The 17,140-nt window shown below is 43.8% G+C and overlaps 1 pseudogene; it reads right to left on the reverse strand.

Moving 5' to 3' along the window:
* Positions 1-1,445: 1,445 nt before the first annotated feature.
* LOC100354371 (vesicle-associated membrane protein 4 pseudogene) lies at positions 1,446-16,568 on the reverse strand (annotated as a pseudogene).
* Positions 16,569-17,140: the final 572 nt, after the last annotated feature.

Genomic DNA, 17,140 nt, shown 5'->3' on the forward strand with positions numbered 1-17,140 from the left:
AAAGGTCTTCCTTTTTCTGTTGGTTCACCCCCCAATGGCCACTGCAGCTGGCACGCTGAGGCTGGCGCACCGCACTGATCTGAAGCCAGGAGCCAGGTGCTTCCTCCTGGTCTCCCATGTGGGTGCAGGGCCCAAGGACTTGGGCCATCCTCCACTGCCTTCCCGGGCCACAGCAGAGAGCTGGACTGGAAGAGGAGCAACAGGGACATAATCCAGCGCCCCGACCAGGACTAGAACCCGGTGTGCCAGTGTCACAGGCGGAGGATTAGCCTATTGAGCCGTGGTGCCAGCCTGATGATTTTGCAAATTTTAGCACTTCTGGTAAAAGGGCTAAAAATAAGATGAGGAGTTAAAGTCACCTGTGGATTTCATTGACTCACAGATTGGACAATAACTGGTAACTATACTCATATACTGAGCATTTTAAAACACTCCAATGATGTTCTCCAATACTTTTATTATCTCTGGTTTCATGGCACCATAGTATGTTTTTCATTAAATTTCCCATTTCTATAATCAGAATATCCCCAAATTACTACACATTCCCTTATACAGTCAAAAATAGTTTTACTGGAATGTTTTTAGTAATAGCTGAAGGCAGCAACGTTTACAACCTTCAGCTTTTGTTACACCCATAAACATGTGGGAATTCCTTGCAAAGGACCTGCACAGTAAAAAGAATGATTTTTTTTTTCTGACAGGCAGAGTGGACAGTGAGAGAGAGAGAGACAGAGAGAAAGGTCTTCCTTTTGCCGTTGGTTCACCCTCCAATGGCCACCGCGGCCGGCGCACCGCGCTGATCCGATGGCAGGAGCCAGGTGCTTATCCTGGTCTCCCATGGGGTGCAGGGCCCAAGCACTTGAGCCATCCTCCACTGCACTCCCTGGCCACAGCAGAGAGCTGGCCTGGAAGAGGGGCGACTCGGACAGAATCCGGCGCCCCGACCGGGACTAGAACCCAGTGTGCCGGCGCCGCAAGGCGGAGGATTAGCCTAGTGAGCCGCGGCGCCGGCCAAGAATGATATTCTTGCAAATATTGATGGAATGGTTATACATCTGTTGTAGTATAATGATTTGGAATTCCATATAGGCACCTTGACCCCACCCTGATTCAGTTAACACAAGTCTATATGCCACTATAATACTAGTATGAAATAGTATCATCAATGTTTACACAGATATAATGAACTGACAAATATCTAGTTTCAAATTAGCTCCTTGGAATACAGCAAAATAGAGGCTGGTTATCTTAGCCTTAAACATAATTATTAAAAGCACATTTTGTTAGAAGGGAAGAAGGTAATTGGACATTCTCAATGCTCCAACTTGAAATGATACTTGCCCCTTAATTAGTTTTGAAAATTATAAACATAGGTTTCATCTAAATTATGCTTTTATTATTGTTATTGTCCCAGATCTTGTTTAATGAAGATTTCTGTCATCAGATCAAATATGGTATTTCACAACTATAAGAATGATAATCACTAGCAAAAGGATAACAGCAACCAAAGCCATGGTGGCTTTTATTTTGCACCCTCACTGCCACATTTGCCTGAAGTTGTTTGGCTATGTTGCTAAAAGCAGTTGCACTATCTGACAAGCTTCCTGATTTGTCCTGTAGTTCATCTAGCCTGTCCCCTCTTTCAATTACCTGTGTAATATTTTCTTGCATGACATCAGTAACTTCATCCATCTGATTCTGAACATGCTTAATTTTATCATTTCTAGGTCCCAATCTTGGTCCAGACAGTCCCCTTAGAAAAAAGTCCTCTTCTTCACCTGAATCAGCTTCCAAAAGATTTTTCCTTTCACTTTTCACAGAACCAGTGGCATCATCATCATCATTTAGGTGACCTTGAACTTGGGAGGCTTTTTTTTTTTTTTTTACTCTTCTACTTCCCACCAGAGCAAGTATTCACCACCTGAGGCTCCAGGGGAGCTCCAGGAAGCTCTCTGGAGCTGGTGGTGCAGGGCAGGCAAGGGAAGGAGTGGGAAGCCAAGGAAAAAGCTGGGAGGGGGAGACAATGGGCGGGACCCTGCATCCGCCGCTGTACCGCAGCTCATCGAGCCCACAAATGGTTCTAAAAAGCAGACTGGAAAGAGGAGACTTGGAAACTCACACAACTCAGTGGTAACTGGAAATAACCAGCTCATTGCTATGGCAGTGAGAGGTACTGAGTGCTAGCATCCGGGAAAGTCACAATTTATGATTCATACAGGGGTGAGAGGAATAGGAAACTCTTGGAGAAGGTCAAGCATCTGCTTATGGACAGAATGGGGGAAATGTTACTTACACACTTAGAAAGTGAAGTGACTTTTTAATAATTTCTAAAGATTTACTTTGTATTTTAAAAGTCAGAGTTACAGAGAGCGAGTGAAAGGGAGGCTGGGAGGGTGAATCTTCCAAACAGTAGTTCTCTCCTCAGATGGCCTCAACAGCCAGGCTGGGCCAGCCAAGCCAGGAGCTTAATATCCCAGGCCATAGCAGAGAGTTGGATTGGAAGAGGAGCAGCCGGGACTAGAACCCGCACCTATATGGGATGCTGGAGCTTCAGGCCAGGATGTTAACCTGCTGCGCCACAGCGCCAGCCCCATGAATTAACTTTTTAAAAGTAGTTCTAGAAGCCTGGTTAAAAGAAAATGACAGAGTTATTTTGGCACAATGGTTAAGGTACCCCATAATGGGATGCCTGGGTTTGTGTGCCTGCTCAGTTCCAGATTCCAACTTCCTGCCAATGTACAACTGGGAGGCAGCAGGTGATGGCTCAACACTTGGGTTCCTAAAACTCACATGCGAAACCTGGATTGAGTTCCTGGTCTATCTCTGGCTATCGTGGACATCTGGGGTATGAACAAGAAGATGGGAGATATCTGTCTCTTTCTCCCACTTTCAAATAAATATTTTTTTAAGATTTTCATTTGTTTATTTGAGGGGTAGAGTTAGAGAGAGAAAGGTCTTCCATATGCTGGTTCACTCCCTAAATGGCTGCAAAGGCCAGAGCTGGACTGATTCAAAGCCAGGAGCCAGGAGCTTCTTCTAGGTATTCCATGTGGGTGTAGGTGCCCAAGCACTTGGGCCATCCTCCACTGCTTTCCCAGGTCATACCAGAGAGCTGAGTAGGAAGAGGAGCAGCCAGGAAATGAACAGGTGCTCACAGGGGATGTCGACACTACCTGCAGGCAGAGGATTAACCTACTATGCTACTGCGACGGCCCCTAAATATGTTTCTTTTTTTTAAAAAGAAAATGATCAATATTTCTGCAAATAGTTTTGTCACATTGTTTTATATCTTTGTCAAACACAAATGGTTAAGAATGATATACTACTATAATTTTAATGATCTTAATTATTTCTAAAATTTACTTATGAGTGAAACTGATGGCTTTTTTTTTGTTTATAGTACTTGTGTATATTCCTGCTTAACTATGTTTTTCACATTTTACTTGCTGAATTCTTTATTAAGTAGAGCATTAAGCCTTTGACTATAATGTAAACTGTTAATACAAAGCTCTTATAATGAAAATGTTATCTCAAAAATTAAAAACAGGGGCCAGTGCTGTGGCATAGCAGGTAAAGTTGCCGCCTGCAGTGCCAGCTGCTCCACTTCTGATCCAGCCCTCTATTATGGCCTGGGAAAGCAGCAGAGGATGGCGCAAGTGCTTGGGCCTCTACACTGACGTGGGAGACCCTGAAGAAGCTCCTGGCTCCTGGCTTCAGATTGGCTCAGCTCTGGCTATTGCAGCCATTGGGGAGTGAACCAATGGATGGAAGATCTCGATCTCCCTCTCTCTTTGCCTCTGCTTCTCTGTAACTCTTTCAAATAAACAAATTTTAAAAAAAATTAAAAAGAGAGCTGGCATTGTGGCATAGCAAGTTAAGCCTCCGGTTTGAAACCTGAGTGCTCCACTTCCCAAGCAGCTCCCTGCTATTGTGCCTGGGAAAGCAGCAGATGATAACCCAAGTGCTTGGGCCCCTGTACCCATATGGGATATGTAGAGGAGGCTCTGGGCTCCTGGCTGTGGCCTGGCCCAGCCTGGTCATTGCGGCCATTTGAGGAGAGAACTAGCAGACAGAAAACTCTGTTTCTGCCTCTATGTCTTGCTCTGCATCATTCTATCTTTGAAATAAATAAATAAGGGAGCCAGTATTGCGGCATAGCAGGTTAAGCCTCTGCCTGCAATGGCATCCCATTGGCACCAGTTTGAGCCCTGACTGCTCCACTTCTGATCCAGCTCCCTGCTAATGGCCTGGGGAAGGCAGCTAAGGGTGTTTCAAGTGCTGGGGGCCCCGCTACCCATGTGGGAGACCTGGAAAAAGCTCCTGGCTTCGGCCTGGTCCAACCCTGGCAGTTGTGGTCATCTGGGGAGTGAGTCAGCGGATTGAAGATCTCTGTCTCTCCCTCTCTCTCTCTCTCTGTAACTCTGATTTTCAAATAAATCTTTTTAAAAATTTAAAAAGGAAGAGAGAGAGAGGGAAGGAGGAAGGGAAGTATAAGAATTGCAACTATGGGGGCCGGCGCCATGGCTCACTTGGTTAATCCTCCGCCTGCGGTGCCGGCATCCCATATGGGCACCAGATTCTAGTCCCATTTGCTTCTCTTCCAGTACAGCTCTCTGCTGTGGCCCGGAGTGCAGTGGAGGATGGCCCAAGTGCTTGGGCCCTGCACTCGCATGGGAGACCAGGAGAAACACCTGGCTCCTGGCTTCGGATCAGCATAGTTCCGGCTGTAGCGGCCATTTTGGGGGTGAACCAATGAAGGAAGACCTGTCTCTGTTTCTCTCCTCTCACTGTCTATCTATCAAATAAAGAATAAAATAAAAAAATAAAAAAGAATTGCAACTATGAACTATATTAAATGTGTTCTCTTTATATTAAAACAAATGCAATGACAGGCTCCATTTAAACAAGAATCAAAAATTCTGCAAAACTCAGTGTTTTCCTTTGTAGTGTTTAAAGAGAGCATAACCAAATATAGAATTTAATTGTAAAGGTGCCAGAGGTACAAAGGGACTTAATTCCTAGCCTCAGTAAGCCTCCTGTGCCAAAGTTAGGGCCTGGAGAAGAAAATAATGGGGTGTTGAGACCTTGGATGGGGGGCAAGCCTAAAATTATTGAACCCCAAGATTCCCCTGGGTTCTGTTTCGGGGTGTGGAGTAGCAGAGATATTTTTACGAGGGGTCACAGAAAGGTTTCAACTGAACTTAAAGCTATAGGAACCACAGTAGTGATCTTAGTTTGGGCAGCAATATCACAGCACCATGGATGAATGGCATGTCAAGAAAATGTTTTTCACGGAGCCAGAGGCTGGACATGAGATCAGAGTCCCAGCATGGAAGGTTCTGGTAAAAACCCACTTACAGCTTGCAGGCTCCCAGAGGGAGGGTCACAGATCTCCTTGGGGGCCATTTTATGACAACTAATCTCATTTACAAGGGGTCTTCCCTCAGCACCTAATTATCTCCCCAAACCCTACTTCCTAAATCTATCACATTGGGAGTTGGAATTTCATGTTATATTGTGAGAGGACACATTCTCTAAGAGCCATTTAGGATTCCTCGTATCAGTGAGCCAGCAGACTAAAAAGTCACAATATTAGTGAGTACTACTGATTACCAGAAAGAGGCTACGATCACAGTTACACGAGAGGGGAGGAGAGGAGAGGAGAGGCCTTGTGGTAACTCAGCTCCTGGTGATAACTCGAGGAGTGTACTTGCAGCAACCGTGACCAAAGCAGGAAAAGGCAGCTTGGGGAGGAAGGCCCATGTCTCCCAGCAGACCAGCAATCTAGAGCAGCCAAATTACTAGCCTAAAGTGAGGACAATACAGAATTTGTAATGGAGGAGGTGGAGGATGAGAAATGCTAACTACACCTTGAGGATCACTGGTAGCAGCAGGGACACCTTTGTAAAGGCCCAATTTGGCCACTTGCTTTGTCCCACCGCACAGCAATACTCTTCAGCTGCACTGCATGTACTGCATTGTGCCCTTGGCTTTCTGTTCCTGTGAGACACCTGTGAGAAGCTGTGCAAGTACTGACTCATGCATATGCCCATCCAGATGGTGTGGAGTTAGCTCCAAATGATGCAAATCTGAACCCACGGAGAAAAAGGCCAACACACTCTCCTCTACCATTTTCAGGTGAGCTAATCTGACGAGCATTCTACATCCCACTCCAGACGGCCCCAGCAGCACCACTATCCACAATTATGCACAACAGTGACCAGCGTGGTAATGCATGGTAGAACTGCCTTTCCCCTTTTCTGTGTTACTTTCCTCATCCCACGCTCCTTTCTAGATCAGTTCCAGATACAAATAATAGCATGTAAGCTCTTCTGTTCTTGTTTTCTTAGGGCAAATAGGCTAAAAGATACATTTTTGAAAGTCAGAACTATAGTTAATAAAATTAAAATACACATTAAGACATATTAAAAGGTAAAGTCAAGGAAATATCTCATAATGTAGAAACAAGAGATAAAGATGACCGAAAATAAGATGACAGAGAAGCAAAATGTACAGCAGGTTCACCTTGTGGTCCAAAGAAAATAAACTGGACACAAAAAAAGCAAGGAAAAGGTAGAGAGAAAATCATGTAGCAAAATAATGCAATGAAGTTTTCCAGAATACACACACAAATGTGACCTAAAAACAGAAACACCCAGAGCCAAGTTTGATGAATAAAATACTCAAATTCTGCAAAATATCAAATGAGGATTGATGAAGATCCTGAAACATTTGAAAAATTATTATCTGCAAAGAAATAGGAATTATAGTGCCATCACTCTTTATCAGCAACCAGGAATGCTGGAGGATACTAGAGCAAAGTCTTCATATTTCTGAAAAGGAAAATAGTTTTAATCTAGATTTTATGTCACACCAAATTATCAAGTGTCAGAAAATTATGTTTCACATATCCCAGGAGTGAAACAGAGTCACATACTCTTCCTACAATATACTAGGTCATGCTGCCATAACCACTCAAAAATCTCTCTGGTTTACAAACACTCAAGGCTTATTTCTCTCTCATGTTACATACCCCTTTCCAATATAGTGGGAACTCTGACACCTTTTCTCACTCCAGAAAGCTAACAGAACTGCCGTTATTGGGAATATTGATGGTGACTGTCACAAAGGGAAAAAGGCATTTCTGCTGGGCAAATCAAGCTAATTTCATGAAAGCACAAAACTGTAATTCTACCACACTCCTGGAACGTAAGTTGTGTGTGCAGGGGAGAGAAAAGTAAATGGTGGATAGCACAGGGCATTCTTAGGAATTAATATGAAGAATATATTCCAGTAAAACAAAATTGTAAACTAACAAGTTATTGGGGGGCTGGCACTGTGGCTTAGTGGGTAGGACCACCTGCAGTGCTGGGCATCCCATACGGGCTCCAGTTCAAGTCTTAGCTGCTCCACTTCCGATCCAGCTCTCTGTTATGGCCTGGGAAAACACTGGAAGATGGCCAAAATCATTGGGCCCCTGCAACCACAAGGGAAACTCGGAAGAAGCTCCTGGCTCCTGGCTTTGGATCTGCACAGCTCTGGCCATTGTGACCATCTGGGGAGTGAACCTTCAGATGGAAGACACCTCTCTCTCTCTCTCTCTCTCTCTCTCTCTCTCACTGCCTCTGCCTCTAACTCTGCCTTTCAAATAAAATAAATAAATCTTAAAAAAAAAGTTATTAGATCTAGTAAACAATGGATTTACTGACCTGAGTTGACTTCAAGGAGGAAAATAGATAACTAGAGGCAAAGACAGTAAAAAGGGAGTAAGATTAGGATGATTGAGAAGCTAGGGAGAAATGAGATTATGATGAACAAAATTACAAACAGAGGAGGAGGACAGGAAAGAGAAGGAGAAAGAATCATATTAGAACTGACCCAGAGGGACTGATGCTGTGGTGCAGCTGATAAAGCCACCACCTGCAGTGCCGACATCCCACATGGGTACCAGTTCTAGTCCCAGCTGCTCCACTTCTGATCCAGCTCTCTGCCATGGCCTGGGAAAGCAGTAGAAGATGGCCCAAGTCCTTAGGCCCCTGTACCCACATGGGAGACCCAGAGAGGCTCCTGGCTCCTAGCTTCAGATCAGCTCCAGCCATTGTAGCCACTTGCGGAATGAACCAGAGGATGGAAGACTCACTCTCTCTCACTGCCTCAGCCTCTTTGTATCTCTGCCTTTCAAATAAATAAAAAATCTTAAAAAAAAAAAAAAAAAAAAACTGACCCAGAATATCATCCACTCAGGAGCATGAATATAATGATATGAAACACATAAAGAAGTAAATGGCATTATTTGGCATTGGAATGAGTAACAGTAACAAACATAAAGAAAACAAAACATTTATTAATTTTCAGTGTTAAAAATCAACTTACAGGGAGCAAGCATTTAGCCTAGTGGTTAAGATTCCTACATCTCACATTAGAGTGCCTGGGTTTGATTGCTGGCTCTGGATCTTAATTCCAGCTTCCTGCTAATGCAGACCCTGGGAGGCAGCAGCTGATGACTCAATTAGAAGTGTTCTTTGCCACCCATGTTGGGGACCTGGATTAAGCTCTCCTGGCTTAGGCCTGGCTCAGCCCCAGCCATTGCTGGCATTTGGAAAGTGAACTGGCAGATGGAAGCACGCTTTCGTTTCTCTCACAAAAAAAAAAAATGTTATAGAAAAAGTCATCCTACAGATTAGAAGTGTTAACTACAATTACAAAACAGCATATGCTATCTACTTTGGCAAAGTAAAAGAAGCATATTTTAGAGTTGTTACATGAAGGTGGAACAGGAAGTGGAGGAAAAGATGAGACTCTCCTGTTAGAATATGAAGAAACAAGTGAAGCTTTCTCTGAAGAAAAAGAACTAGCGGTTGCAGTTCTCAATGGAGGAACTGAGACGAAAACTGTAGCTGGCTCAGAAAAGACAAAAAACTTTATAGCTACGGAAATGTGTTACAATGTACATTGCCGACTCTTGGGAAGTCAGGAAACAGCACGCAAACACACTATTCAGAGATGTTTTAAACATCAGAAGAAACAGAAACTAAATTGGTTTAGTGAGGCTGATGGTCAGAAGAAGAAACATTTATTTCAACATAAACCCATATCCATTATTTGATTGGTTTAACAATGTGGATGAATTCTTAGATTTTTCCTAAGTCATTTTTTCTGTCACTAATAAAGTGTAATGAATGTCAACAATTGAATAAGATTTTTTGCCAGTTAATATTACTGTTTATCATTGTATTTGAAGTCCCAGATAATTCAATATGTAAAAAAAAAGTTTATAAACTATAGTATTTGGAGACCAGCATTGTGGTATAACAGGTAAAGCCACCATCTGAGAAGCTGGCATCCCATGTGTGTGCTGGTTTGAGCCTTGGCTACTACACTTTAAATCCAGCTCCCTGACAATGGTCTGGGAAAGTGGTAGATGATGGCCCGAATACTTGGGCCCTAACACTCACATGGGAGGACTAGAACTAGCTCCTGGCTCCTGGCTTCAGCCTGGTCCAGCGCTGGCCACTGTGGCCATCTGGGGAATGGACCAGCACACAGAAGCTCGCTCACTCTCTCTCTCTCTCTCTCCCCTCCATGCCGTAACTTTCAAAATAAATAATCTTTAAAGAAAAGCAACAGATTTTGGAACACAGAATAATTTAGAATATATGACAATAATGTCATTATTTGTGGGTAATAAGAAAAAAACAAAAGTAACAACTGCAAAATTATCACAGGCATTAAAGCTTCTAAAAGGTGGCTGATTATATGAGATCAATATTAAAAAAATCAACAGAAGTGATATTGGCAAGACAGGGGAGTAGGATATACAAACTTTCCTTGCCCACAGAAATCAACAAATATGTAGACAATTATCAATGAATGATAGTAACCTTAGGAGATTTGAGGGACCATTTAAGGAACTGCAGCAGTATAGCTGAAGGAAAAAAAATACCACTTATGAAGGGTTGCTGGGGAGATCAGCAAAGCTGAGACACCTGAAGATGGGAAAACAAAAAAAGACAGGGCTATCAGTATTAGCCACTCTGCAGGTGCCACCATGGTCCCCAGTGGTCTGCTGCGTGGGTGACACTGGCATCATCTGCCACTGAAGTAACCAAAAGCCATCCATCATGTGGACTCCCAAGTGGGAAATATAGCTGTGCCCCTCCCAAGAACAATTCACTGTTGTGCTGCTCCAGGGAGCGAGTCACCCCCTCTCAAAGCTGTGCACTGCCACTCTGTGCCTGCCTTGCATTTCATATCCTGGCTTTGTGGCAGCATCATGCACACCTGTGCCTCAGACATCAAAGCTACCACAGGTATAGTGTAGACACTCCCCAGACACTTAAGCCCAGTGTCTGACTGCAGTACAGAACCCAGCTTCGTAGATGGTCTATGACCACCCATGCCCCTGACATTTGAGCCATACACACACAGTTAACCCAATACCCAGATCTCAGAGCTGCTGCATCTTCTGCCATGCTATAAAGATTCCAGCTCTAAGACTGGAGTGCACACCATCACAACAGAACTCCTACTCTGAGCTTGTCTGCAACCCAGGTCCAGAGCTGCTGTAGCTCTGCACATCCCTGCAGTCTATAACCGCCCAAATTTGTGCACCATCACCATGGAGGCAATATGGGTATCTTTGCCCCCGGCAATGATGGCACCAGTGCCTCAGACTATGAAGACCGGATCCCTCCGCATGTACTTAGGACTCAGACCCTGGTTCCAGGGTCACTCGATCTGTATCATAAACACTGGTGCCACTGCTACCACGACCAGGTCCAGAAGACAGACCTGCTGCCTAGAGGGATCCAATTTGCCACCACTTGCCTAGGTAGAAGAAAAAGAAATAGGAAAGACCCCAGCAACCTTCACCACCAAAGACCCCAATAGACATTTCCGCTGTTGCAGACACAGCCTTGGCCACTGGGGATTCCTGCCATCTCCATCCATGTCAACGGCTGCTGACAGGGCTAAGAGACTACATGGCTACGCCTCTCCCAGAATTGCCACATCCCATCTAGCAGTCACATTGGCAACCACCCATGAGTCTTTCTCCACTGAAACCAGTTCAAGAAGTCTAGAAGTGGCAACTGCTCTATCAAATATGTAGATATCATTGCAAGGTAACAAAAAACAGGAGGTGGGAGGGAAGGAAACAAAGCACCAAAAGAACACAGTAATTTACCAGTAACTAACACCAAATACACGTAGACACATTGTCTGACAAAGAATTCTAAATCACTGTTTTAAGGAAACTCACTGAACTTCAAAAGAATACAGAGACAACTTAAAGAATCAGGAAAACAATGCACAACAAAATGAAATCTGAAAAAAAAAAGAACCAAATGCAAATACTGGAGGTAAACAATGAATGAAATTTAAAAATGCATTTGAGGGCATCAACAGAATTAATCAAGCAGAAGAAAAAAAATCCATGAATCATTTGAAATATATAGTCAGAGGAGAAAAAATGAAGATGAAAAATCTACAGGATTTATGGAATATTCTCAAGAGTTAAAATTCACATTATAGAAGTTAAAGAAGAGACAAAGGGACAGAAAACTTATTTGAAGAAATAATAGCTAAAATTTTCCCAAACCTGAGGAAAGCTACAGGTAGCCGGTTACAGAAAGCTCAGTAATGTCCAAACAGATCCAAGCAAGACATAAGCCATCAGGGCAGGCACTGTGGTACAGCAGGTTAAAGCCCCAGCGCGCAGCACTAACATCCCATATGGGTACCAGTCCCAGCTGCTCCACTTCCAATCCAGCTCCCTGCTAACACACTCGAGAAAGCAGTGGAGGATGGCCCCCTGCACTCACATGGGAGACCCGGAAAAACCTGGCTCCTAGCTTCAGATGGGCTCAGCCATTTGGGGAGTGAGCCAGCAGATGGAAGACCTTTCTCTCTGTCTCTACCTCTAATTCTTTCAAATAAATAAATCTTAAAAAAAAAAAAAAAAGACATAAACTGTCAAAAGCTAAAGAAGCTGGTGCTGTGGCTCAATAGGCTAATCCTCTGCCTTGCCGACACACCGGGTTCTAGTCCCGGTCGGGGCGCTGGATTCTGTCCCGGTTGCCCCTCTTCCAGGCCAGCTCTCTGCTGTGGCCAGGGAGTGCAGTGGAGGATGGCCCAAGTGCTTGGGCCCTGCACCCCATGGGAAACCAGGAGAAGCACCTGGCTCCTGGCTTCGGATCAGCGCGATGCGCCGGCCACAGCGCGCCGGCCACGGTGGCCATTGGAGGGTGAACCAACGGCAAAAGGAAGACATTTCTCTCTCTCTCACTGTCCACTCTGCGTGTCAAAAGCTAAAGAAAAAGAGAATCTGGAAAGAGCAATAAAAAGATCCTTACAAGCAAGTCCTATAAGGCTTTCAGCAGATTTCTCAACAGAAACTTTGGAGACAAGGAAACAGGGATAGAATCAAAGTGATGGAGAGGGGAGGCGGAAACCCGCCAATCAAGAATACTTTGCCTAGTAAGGCTGTCTTTCAGAAATGAAGCAGATACTCTCTCAGATGAATAAATTGAGGGGGTTCACCAAAAGGCCTCTCCACCCATGAGAAATGCTAAAGGGAATTCCTCAAGCTCAAAGGATGCTAATTTAACAGTACCCCTCCCCCCACCTTTTAACCACAGTATTTCTAAATCTCATCCATTTCCCAATGCATCCTAATTCACCACCTGAATTCCTGCTCATATTCTCCTTGGATATACTTTAACCTCCATATAAGATTTAAACTCCTAGGTGGCAGAAAATGTCCATCTATATACATCTGCCAAGGTGTCCCACCAGAAGTACTTAATGTTTGCTGAATAGAACTTACACATACTGCAATGCTGTATTGAACATACTTTCACATTTCCTTTCCCTTTTTAACAGGAATTCTAGGGAGGAAGAATGTAACTGCACTGTTCTTCCCTCACCAAGGGAGGGAAAGCAGAGTCCAGTTAGGTCAGTTACAAAACATAGCCTTGCATGACCAAGTTTTATTTGTCCCTACTGATCCTCTATTTGGTTTTCACTCAGATCTATGTCCTCTTCCCAGTTATTTTTCATGTTTATTTCATTGGCTGCACTCACAGGGTCTTTGTATCCAGTGAAGTAGAAAACTTCCTCAAAGCTTACAAAACTTTTACCCATTTCCATCATCCAAGATACTTCAGCCTTTTGCCTTTTTCTGTTGGACTCACCCTTAAGCCAGTATTCTTAGGCTCAATACACTCTCATGATTCAGTGTTCTTCTAACTGTCCTCTAAGAACAAGTAGACCCCAGGAAATCCTTAGAAAAACTGTCATTGGCCTACCTTCCATAAACTGCACAGTCTTAGACCAAGTCTTTTTTTTTATATATTTATTTATTTGAAAGTCAGAATTACACAGAGAGAGAGGAGAGGCAGAGAGAGAGGGGTCTTCCATCTGCTGGTTCACTCCCCAATTGGCCGCAATGGCCAGAGCTTCGCTGATCTGAAGCCAAGAGCCAGGAGCTTCTTCCAGGTCTCCCATGTGGGTACAGGGGCCCAAGGACTTGGGCCATCTTCCACTGCTATCCCAGGCCATAGCAGAGAGCTGGATTGGAAGAGGAGCTGCCGGGACTAGAACCAGCGCCCATATGGGATGTTGGCTCTACAGGCCAGGGTGTTAACCCACCGCACAATAGCACCGGCCCCTAGACAAAGTCTTGGCAAAATTAATATCATGCTTTGATTTAGGAATTCCTGAGAACAGTATTTCCCAGCCACTGCATCTACTCTTTGAATAAGACCAACTACTGCTCAATCAAATGTCCTGAGAATGGTGGAATCTACTAGAGTGATAAGTTTAGTACAGTTAGGAAGAATAAAAGGAGGCTATATTACAGGGGAAAAAAAAATCACACTTCTCACAATTTAGTAAGGATTTATATATTGTTGGGCCGGCATTGAGGAATAGTGGGTTAAATCATCACCTGCAAAGCCAGCATCCCACATTGGAGTGCCAATTTAAGTCTCAGCTACTCCACTCCAATCCACCTTCCTGCTAATGTGGCTGGGAAGGCAGCAGAGAATGGCAAGTACTTAGGTCCTTGCTACCCACTTAGATCAGGATGGAGCTCCTGGCTCCCAGCTTCAGTGCAGCTTAGAACTCACTGTTGCTGTCAATTAGGTAGTAAACCAGAGGATGCAAGCCCTCTCTCTAACCCTCTAGCTTTCAAAGAAATAAATAAATAATTTTTAAAGGATTCATATATTGTGTCAGTGGAGACTATTTCAAATTCTCCCACTCAGTATGACCTCACAGAAGTAATGATAAGCAGCTGCTATTGGAAAGGCAATGAATGTATTTGCAAAGATGTCTGGTTGAAGCACAGAAGCTGTTTTTGCATGAAAGAGGAAACAGAAAACATGGGCTTATGATTTTATATCAGATGACATCAAGAGGGACCTAGCCACATCAAAAACCTCTAAAACAGTCTATATACCTGAAATATTTCATGTGTACATAAATGGCTTAAAAAGAGAAACACAGTGTTGAACTTAAAATTAATCTCAATAATATTCTATCTCCATAGATATAAGTTGAAGACTCTTATAAAATACAGAGCAAAAAACCTAATTACCTCCATCACAAAGGAGACACATTATTCTTTATCCTGCTAAGGATGCATTCATGAAAACCACTTGATCCTTAGCTTTGTACCTAAATTCTCCACATCTGAAAATCATTGTAAATCCAATGGGATTTAACATTCTATAAACCAGTGCCAATTTAATATTTTCAGCCAAATCACAGGCACAGTTAATCAAACAAAGTTCACAGCCCAGAATCACTAAGAACACCTGGAACCTCTGGGCAGCTAATTGCACATGTGATGTAAAGACAAGTTCTTTCAGTGACTTCACTGGTACCAAATCTGAAGTAGTTTACTGACCTGTTTTACGGTCTTCAGGATACCACAAACAAGTTTAGGATATAGAAGAAACTGAAAGGGAAACTGAAGTGTAAGATTTAGAAACAAAGGAGAGACAAAATATTAGACAAAATGATCCACATGGCAGATGAAATACTATGAATTGTACATGCACTTTAAGGTTTTTATCTCTACTATCAAGAACTTGGGGTCTAAACTGTTTGGACGGCCGGCGCCATGACTCAATAGGCTAATCCTCCGCCTGCGGCGCCAGCATCCCAGGTTCTAGTCCCAGTCGGGGTGCCGGATTCTGTCCCGGTTGCTCCTCTTCCAGGCCAGCTCTCTGCTGTGGCCCAGGAAGGCAGTGGAGGATGGCCCAAGTGCTTGGGCCCTGCACCCGCATGGGAGACCAGGAGAAGCACCTGGCTCCTGGCTTCAGATCAGCGTGGTGCACCGGCCACAGCGGGGGTGAACCAACGGAAAGGAAGACCTTTCTCTCTGTCTCTCTCTCTCACTGTCCACTCTGTCAAAAAAAAAAAAAAAAAAAAAAAAAAAAAAAAAAAAAAAAAAAAAAAAGGACCACTTCTGTAGAATATACTTCAATTTTTAATACGCATCAAGATATTAGGAATGCTTTCTATCAAAGCAGTTAAATGATAAAAATCAGGAAAAAGTGACCCAGGGTGTCATAGACACACACTTATCCTGGTCCAGCTATCCCAAACAAAAAATTTAAAACAGAGTCCTAAGTTTAAGACTTGAAACTATGTAACTACTTAGTAGAAAATATACAGGAAAAGCTTTAAAATGTTAGTGAAGGCAAAGAAGTTTGGGATATGACCTCAAAAGCAGACAATAAAAGCAAAAATAGAAAAAAAATTACATCAAATTTAAAAAGCTTCTGCACGGAAAAGGAAGCAAATCAAGTGAAGAGATAACCTGCAGATGGGACAAAAGATTTACAAACTAAACATGTGATAAAGGGTTAATATCCAAACTACATAAGGATTCAAACAGCAAAATAAATAAATAAAAAATTACTCAATTAAACAATAGATATGAAATCTTCATAGATACTTCTCAAAAGACATACAAACAGCCAACAGGTCTTTAATCACTAACCATGGAAATGCAAATCCAAACCATGAGATACCACCTGTCTCCTGTCAGAATGACTATTATTCAAAGACAAAAGGTAAGTATCATAAAGGTAGGGAGAATTCCTGAACATTCTTACCAAGAAAGTAAATCAATACAGCCATGTGAGAGTAACCAAGATGACAGAGTAGGAGGGAGCTTACTGCTCTAGTCCAGAGGAAAATAGTTAAAAACCATCAGAGCGCAGTCTCTGGAATGAGTTAGGGAGAAAACGGCAGAGGAAGCTCCACACAAATCAGAGAAACACTGTGGATCCAAGAGGAGGATGTGAATGCACACAATTCAGGACCCCAGCAGTTGAGAACCTCAGCACCAGCTTTGCAGAGTGAGGTGAGACCAGACTCCAGCAGCCCAAGCCACTGGCGATTAAGCTGCGGGAAGAGCCTGGCGTTAGTCTAGCTTGGAGCCCTGTGGGGGACAGCATACCTGCCAACCTAGAGGATAAAACAGGGTTCGTTTTTCTCTCCCTGACCACCCAGCATTGATGTCCTGTAATTAGCCGAAAGCGGGCAGGCACCATTTTGGACATAGCAATCAGCCAAGAGATGTCGGAGTCTGGCTGGGGGAACTGACGAGGGGCTTGGTGCTCATGACTGTGGGAGCCTTGTGTGCTGGACTGTGAAAACACTGTGGCTTCATGTGATGGTGCAGAGTATGGGCTGGGTCTTTGGGCAGTCACTGTGGGCGGGGCTACGCATGCTTGGGGCTCCCTGATTCCCTGGTAAGTGTCAATGCGGTGGAATCTGCACGCACACCGAGGACTGCACGGATCCTTTGTGTGGTTGTGGCAGTGCGGATGAATGTTGTACCCACAGAGGCTAGTACCCAGGCATTGAAAAAAAGGAGGGGTGCGTGGAGACTACGCCAACAGAGCTAAATACATCTCCCCTCTGATTAAAAAAAAGAAGCATTGTGGCACAGTGGGTTAAGGCCCCGATCTGCAGTGCCGGCACCTCATACGGGCGTCAGTTCAAGTGCATGCTGTTCTACTTCCTATCCAGCTCTCTGCTTATGTGCCTGGGAAAGCAGCAGAGGATGGGACTTGCACCCACATGGGAGACCTGGAAGCTCCTGACTTCGGATCAGTGTGCC

Source organism: Oryctolagus cuniculus, chromosome 8 (genome assembly GCF_051225735.1).
Source record: "Oryctolagus cuniculus isolate XC-2025 breed Fujian yellow rabbit chromosome 8, ASM5122573v1, whole genome shotgun sequence".
Taxonomy (NCBI): Eukaryota; Metazoa; Chordata; class Mammalia; order Lagomorpha; family Leporidae; genus Oryctolagus; species Oryctolagus cuniculus.